This window comes from Aulonocara stuartgranti (genome assembly GCF_965226115.1).
Source record: "Aulonocara stuartgranti genome assembly, chromosome: 2".
Lineage (NCBI taxonomy): Eukaryota > Metazoa > Chordata > Actinopteri > Cichliformes > Cichlidae > Aulonocara > Aulonocara stuartgranti.
Genome location: NC_138940.1, coordinates 17,371,298 through 17,379,275, shown reverse-complemented (window position 1 = coordinate 17,379,275; position 7,978 = coordinate 17,371,298). Strand labels below are relative to the sequence as shown.

Below are 7,978 nucleotides of genomic sequence, written 5' to 3'. Positions count from 1 at the left end.
AAGGATATGAATACAAAAAGATGACTAAAACAAATAAACCAATTTGATTTTCGACCCCCAAAATCAAATTGGGTGGTTGTTACATGCATAAGATCCAAACTTGTAATTTGAACTAAATAATTCCATGTTTCTATGGTGAACGTAATTAAATCATGTAGCATCTGCAAGAAATTCAGCAACTTAATTTGTTCTTGTTGAGATGACATCATACAATCTAGTAAGAGTGGCTGGATCCAGGCAACTAACCGCTCCTCTTCTGTTGACCAACCAGGTTGTCCAAGTGGAGATCCAGCTGAGCCAGGAACTTTGTTTGAGGGGGGATAGTGGCAATTCTCTTAAACTCAGCGTTGATCTGAAAACATGAGCACAGAGAAATGAGCTTCAAAGGTTTAATACCTGGAAGAAGGCTGCAATCACTCATGCTGAAGAAATGGGCTGTCAAATAACAACTGTGCCTTAACCATTTTAGGCTAATACCACAAGAACACCGTGTATGAGGCGAACCTTACCTCATGGAAATCAAATAGAGCAGGCCATCTTGCCATGAAAGCCTCCACCATTGGTGCATCACGAACAACTTCATGTCTTCTGTATGAAAAAGTCTTTTCCATCTTTAGTTTCACCAACTCTGTTACTCTTTTTTTTATGTCCATGTGGTGGGCTTTGACATGTCAATAGCTTTAAGAGTCCCCTTGTCTGCTACTTCTGAAACTGAGGTAAGGTTAAGAAACTCATTCCCAAACAAGGAATCCATAAACTGAAGTCTGAAACTGCCCTGAAGACAACACTGTCTCTTGACTTCAACGATGAGATCCTCAGTTGATTCAGGCGCTCCATTAGAGAGTGAGCCTTCGACAGGTTCCGTCAGCCAAAACAGTCTTTAGGACCATAGGACTCCCCATAGGACTCTGTAGGAAAAAAAGAATTAATATCAGACATTCAGAAAGAATCATTTCAGTTTAGTTTTCATAAAGCTATCCATACCCAATACTCAAAGTTATAAAGATCAGACATAAAAAAGAAGAATTTATCTAATGAAATACATGCGACTGAACCTATTACACTTATATGAACACCTTTTATTTCTATATGCCATTTTAAAGTCACAATGTGGACTGATCCAATCTCATAGTCAACCAATGGATAAGTATCAAGGAGTTCACAGAGTGAAGCGAGAGTGAATATTCTTGTGGATACTGGGCGGAGCTCAAAAGCTCTGTCGTGCTCTCTGTACCAGCCACCAAGCTCTCTGACAATGTAGAATATGCTGTGGTACAATGCAGATATGGTTTTTCAGTATTCTGGCAATCCACCTGCTGCCCTTTGGGCCAGTACCATTCCATTTCTATAAGTTATGCCCTTTAATGTCACACACTGTGCAAAGTTGACCTCTAGAATGTCAGGGAATATGTACCTAATGACTTAAGCTATCTCCTCTTTAAGCAAATCCACTAGAAAGGCCGATACAGCTGAGCTCTCTAATTCAGACTTGCCAAGAGATGGGGAGTTTAGATGGTAAGCTATCATCATCTGATGTTTTGACTTCTGTAATCATAAAGGTAAAAATTCCACCATCACATAAAACATTAATTTTAATTGAAAAAAGGTATTCCAGTCCAGAAGAGCATCAATGGTTTTTTAAAGTACCAATCTTTCCCTCATTTATACATAATGTTTTGAGAAGCAGCTCACATATGTTCTACACAAAGTAGAAAAAAAGAGGGGGGGGGGGGGGGGAAGGGTCCTAATTTGTTTTGGGCCGATGTTGGAAAGTTCACAATACATCACTTAATAAGACATAGTCTGTTGAACAAACTTATCTCCTTGTAGATATCTGCTGTATTATTTGGGCATGATCGATAGAATAGTCAAGTAAGTGACACGTCACCTAAAACAATGACTAAATGGAAAAATGATTTGGCATTTATGGGCACAGGTTCTCAAACCCACGTCTAAGGTGGCAGGATGCTTATTATAACTTGAGTGCATGTCATCAGCAAGAATTAAGGTATGGCACTGTGGCCCTCCCAGCTTCTGAAACTCTGACGGTTACAGCCAGACTAATTAGCCAATGTAGCCATAGCTAGCACGAGTAACACAAACACTATTGCTCTCTCAGTGACGTTTTAACTTGCTAAGCCATCAAAAACGTCAGTGCTCTCTGTCACATGCATAAATTCCATATCTGACCGACAACAGCTGCTTTCTCCCGACTATGTGCAATTTGTTAATATTTTTCAGCTTTGGCCACAAAGCTAATACCAACTTTAGCTAGCACTGTAAAAACAACATGTAGATGCATTACAGATTACGTTTCATATAGCATGCACTACAACAATTCTGTGAAAACGTACCCAACTAAAACAAATGTATTTAAATTACTTACCTTCTCACTATGCCTGACTCAGTGCCAAAGGTTGCATGTGGCTGAACAGTCTTCCAGAATCTGGCGGTCAATTGCGCTCTCCTTAAATTATGCTGTTGTCTTATTGGATAAGGTAGGTCCTATTGGATTGGTTGGATGCATCAGCAGGGATGATGAGACAGAGTACCGGGCTGTGGTCGACTCCTTTGTCACGTGGTGTGAGCAGAATCATCTGCAGCTCAACGTGGCAAAGACCAAGGAACTGATCGTGGACTTCAGGAAGACCAGGAAACACTTGACCCCTGTTTCAATCCAGGGGGTCAGTGTTGACATTGTGGAGGACTATAAATACCTTGGAGTACACATTGACAATAAACTGGACTGGGCTAAAAACACCACAGCACTTTACAGGAAGGGCCAGAGTCGTCTCTATTTTTTGAGGCGACTGAGGTCCTTCAACATCTGCCAGAAAATGCTGAGGATTTTCTATGAGTCTGTGGTGGCCAGTGCGATCCTCTATGCTGTTGCATGCTGGGGGAGCAGGCTGAGGGTCGCAGATGCCAACAGACTTAATAAACTGATCCGTAAGGCCACCAATGTTGTGGGGATGGAGCTGGACTCCCTCAAGGTGGTGTCGGAGAGGCGGATGCTGTCCAAGATAAAGACAATGTTGGATAACACCTCCCACCCACTCCATGACATGTTGGTCAGTCACAGGAGCTCGTTCAGTGAGAGACTGAGATTACCGAAAAGCACCACTGAACGACACAGGAAATCATTCCTGCCTGTGGCCATCTCCCTGTACAACGCATCCACTTAACACACTGTTTGCTGCTACAACTACACATGTTTCTTTTCCAAATATTTATTTATAAGTGACTTATGTATGTATGTATGTATATATATGTATATATTGTACTATTCTTAGTTAGCGTATTGTCTGTCTTGTCTTAATGTTGGTTTAAAATGGAGCACTGTAACAAAAAATAATTTCCCCCAGGGATCAATAAAGTATTCTGATTCTGATTCTGATTCTGATTCTATTATCCAATCAAATTTAGTTGTTGTCTTTGAATATATTGCATCATTTCCGGTTGTGGTCAAACATGATTACAATGGTTTTAGTATTCTAATTTAGTCACTTTAAATCAATGCAAGAAAAATGAGTAGTCTCAGTATTGTTTATAATCAAGTAAATGGTACTTTATTTAATCATGTAAATAAGAGAAACATGAGAGGCTTGTGTAGCATTAACTAAATTCATTTGTGCAAATTCAAAAGCCTGCCAATTCCCATTATTTCAGTGTACCCTGTCCCTCTTGCCCTATCACTTCCGCAGCCCAGATAAAGCTAAGAAGATGGGTGGATTGAAAGTTGCTGTAAATCCATTGATTTCTTTTGTTGAACATTACTTAATATGAATACAACATGTACTACAGACATAAGTTACATTTCATTCATTCAACAAGATTATCATTGGTGTAACAAACAACTATTTTACTAGTTCATGTAACAAGACAGATTTTTGATGTGCCAAAGTGTTTAAACAATATAAGATGGATTTAAATAAATTTAATTAGACTAACGTGGTGCAAACATGTTGATTGAACAAAAGTCAAATTAATTGAATGTTAATGTTAATATTATGTTAAACCTACACACATATATTGTGTTGACACAACACAATCAAGATGGATTAATATAACATGATTTGTTTAGATGGAATATAAGTGGCAAGATAAAATTACGTTCATCCAATGAATTATTTTTTTGAGTGCACAGCATCAAACACTTAAATGTCTTCAGAAGCATTAAAATATGATGCCAGGTGAGCAGCCTAGTGTGAGTTGTGCGTCACAGCACCAACTACCACGGACAGTTTGTCATTTGGGGAAATTAGAACTGGCTCAGATTACAGAACAAGCTCAAAGAGAGACATACAGAGACCACAGAAATATGGTAAAAATAAAACAAAAGTGCACAAAAGACACAGTTAAGTTAGAAAGCACACAAAACAGGCTACCTGACTTATATTTGGGTCATAGATTAGACAGGCAACTCCAAAACCAGCAAAAGAAACACAAGAATTAGCATCAGCTGAGGCTTCATTGCATCCAGAGATGCAGGTTGGTGCATGTCTTTGTGTGTGTGTGTGTGTGTGTGTGTGTGTGTGTGTGTGTGTGTGTGTGTGTGTGTGTGTGTGTGTGTGTGTGTGTGTTTGTGTGTATTTGTGTTATCCTAGCCTCTGGGAACTGAAGCCACACGGAGCATATACTCTGTCCCACGATGTGTGTGTGTGTGTGCACCTGCAATCACAGTCTTCACCGGAGATCTGTACTGACAGTTGAGCCTCGCAGCAGCAGTTTCAGTCACATGAAACACCGAGAACGAGGAATCTTTTTATGTTAAACACACACGCACACACCGCCGTGTCTCTGTTGTCAGTTAACTTTGGGACAGAAGCCATCAGCCTCGAGCCTCTGCAGCACACACAAGAACACTGATTCAGTCACGTATCACTGATGGATTCGAGTTAGAGATGCTTATCAGATATCGAGGGCAGCACACTCACAGCATCTCTGCTCAACTGTAGATGTTTCCTGGTATCAGTGTGTATCGGATTTGTAGAAAAGTTTGCATTTTACAAGGTATGCTCCCTGAAATAGTACATCCAGGCCACTGTGCCCTACAACATGCTCAGTTGTATGCTTACAGATTCAGATTTGCTGTTTCTCAGCTCATCAGGATGCAGGATCCCTACAAACTGGAACAGAATTGTTATTTGGTGATTTGTATTAAAAGATCTTCCCCAGTTTAAGATGTGACAGACAGGTGAATGAACTTTTTTTTTTATTTTTTATTTTTTTACAAATTTATAGCATCAAACTACTGCGGAGCTCCTTGGTTAACAGAATTATGTTTGACTCTGAGATTTAAAGAAGCAGAATAAGGTGTTTAGATGACCTCCCACCAAGCCCCATTCTTCCTCTGCCTGCTCTTGAACACTTTAACACCTGTGTCATGAAATTCATCTTGACTCTTGACTCATCTTGAGAGTCAAAAGAAAGCAATCAGCAATATTCACCAAATGCAGCAGGCTGGAGACAACTTTGGTTGGTTTCATTATAGTGTGTAAGCAGAGAAATAAGACACAAAAAACTAAAAAGTAGGATGGACCAAAAGGTGTGCAGGATCCTCCAGAGTTATGAATCTTTAACGTCTTAGCCTCTCATAATGCATGCAGCCTTGATAAAAACATCCCTGTTAGCATCCTAATAGCAGACGTGCCAGCCGTAAAATACCAATAGAGCATGTCCTTTTGCCATTATTCTGCATCAGACTGTTCACTCCATCTGTCAAATGGGTTGAATTATTCAGTTCCAAAAATGCTTATTCTTACTCCTTTGAGTGAGGAGCAGCTCTGCCAGCGCATCAAGAATAAAGATTTTTACTTGAAATCGCTTTCCTCATTTCTGTTTGTTTGTGTGTGTGTGTGTGTGTGTGTGAGAGAGTGAGAGAGAGAGAGAGAGAGAGAGAGAGAGAGAGAGGGAGAAATCGATCTAAGTTGCTGTGTAATCAGATTCTCACACTACTATGTGTTGTAAGTGAAAAGGTTAAGGGAGTGGCTGTAGAGATATAAAAACAGCTTTTATCCCTCAAACACTACAAATGTACTTCCATGATACTTCTGATACTGCAGTTGCAAGCTTCTCTGTGCTGGACCATCCAGGGACGTCCATCTCTCCACCCTGGAACACCCATTTTCTCCACGTTTCTCATCCCACAGAATGTTTGTGTCTCTCACCTCCAGAAGGTGTTCTTGAGTTCTGCTTCTTTCCAGAAATTGTCTCAGGTCTCGATATCTGACAGTAGTTAGATGTTGGTTGATGTTCACATCATGCATGTAGTGAAGGGGTTTAGGGACTTTTACAGCACTGTCCAGCTCTACTAGAGTAACTGCCTGTCTCATGGATTCTCCTCCATGCTCTTGAGACTGCTGCGAGACAGCAAACCTTCTGACAATAGTGCACATTGACCTGCAATCCTGGAGGAGTTGGACTACCTGTGCAGCCTCTGTGGGGTCCAGGTATATCCTCATGCTACTAGCAGTGACATATGAAATGTCAGTGTCCTCCACCTGTAAAACACTTTTGGGCTTGTCTCATTGTTGCCCCTCTCGTGTATCTGACCAACTCACTGACAACTTCACTGACGTGATGCTGAACCCTGATTAAAAAGTGTTCCTTTAATTTTTACGGGAGCGGTGTACATACTTTGTTTTCTTTCTGTCCATACTCTCAGCATGTCCTCCTGCGAGGACCTACACTCTTATTCAATCTTGCATTCATACTATGAATCCTTGTCAAGAACACAGTGTGTAAATACACACACATGTAATCTGACCTTCATTTGTAATGTAATTTATTTGGTCAAGTACAAATTCACTTTAGTCTCGACCTCCCCGCTTTGAACACGCAGGGACGTTTCGGTGTCCTCCCACCTCTGCATGCTCAGCTGTAATTCATTTTAAGACGGTCTTAAATATATTTGGTAGATAAGTGAAGAAAGGAGGCACGCTATCTCTGCTGTCTGGCCTGGAACAGAGGCAGACTGTTAACAAAACAAAGCAATTTCCCAGCACAAAGGCAGAGAGAGAGCAATCTATCATCGGCCCATGAGAGTCGGAGGCAGGCAGCGCCCGGGCTGGAAAATGGGCAGAAGCTCTTGTTTGTGACCGAGACTTCGGCTTAAATCTGCCTCTGTAAGGAAGTCAAAATAAATAAATAAAATTGGATTTAGGCACTGTCTGCAATGACTTGTTGGCAGGCAGTGGCTTCCTGTTCATCAATGTCTTTGCTAAAAAATACAGGTAGAAACGAGACAAGGAAAAAGAAACGTAGACCTCTGTTCCAGCTCCACTTGTACACCCTGCTTGAATAATCTGACTGGGATCATTCATAGCGGCTCAACACCGTTCTAAATCGATGTTTCAAACACTTCTGTGAATATTTAAAGAGGCATTAGGTGATATTTTCCCCTCCCTGTTGTACAAAATGACCACACAATATATTACAGCTGCAGTAGCTGATGGGGTAGTTGATCAATACTAGTGACTCAGCACTCGCTTTGCCAGCTGCTGAGATTTTTGCTTTTCATTCATTCCTCCTCTTGTAATTTGGAGACATTCTGCTCAACAATGAACATTACCGCCTGTTTTATTAAAGAAGACGTCTTCATTTTATCTGCATGTTGCACAGCCGATAAACTCTCCTCAGTCTTAATGGCAGCTGGAGATGGGGACGGTGCCACATGACACCGTGATATCTCATTTCTTGATGACTGGATGCCATTTCTTTATATCATCATTTATATACAGTACATTTGCACATCATCTATTATCCCTGCAGTGATTAAATGCAAGCTGCTTTGGGCCAGTGTCAAATTAATTCATTTTAATGAATACAGAAAATGTCTAACAAATGAGAAAGCACGCTAACGGCAAAATGAAAACCCAAGTTATTTAAAAAATGTCCTGTGGGTACCTGCAACTACACACCGATTCTGAGTAGTCAGGAATAACCCTCATGACTGAGTCAGTACTGATCCTTGGCA

At 40.7% G+C, this 7,978-nt stretch overlaps 1 long non-coding RNA gene across 1 annotated transcript; it reads right to left on the bottom strand.

The window, feature by feature from the left end:
- Positions 1-232: 232 nt before the first annotated feature.
- Positions 233-2,478, bottom strand: LOC309713788. The gene is made up of 3 exons (XR_014278679.1): positions 2,387-2,478; positions 510-908; positions 233-352 (listed from the first exon to the last, which is right to left on the bottom strand). It is a non-coding gene; the product is annotated as an uncharacterized lncRNA (long non-coding RNA).
- Positions 2,479-7,978: the final 5,500 nt, after the last annotated feature.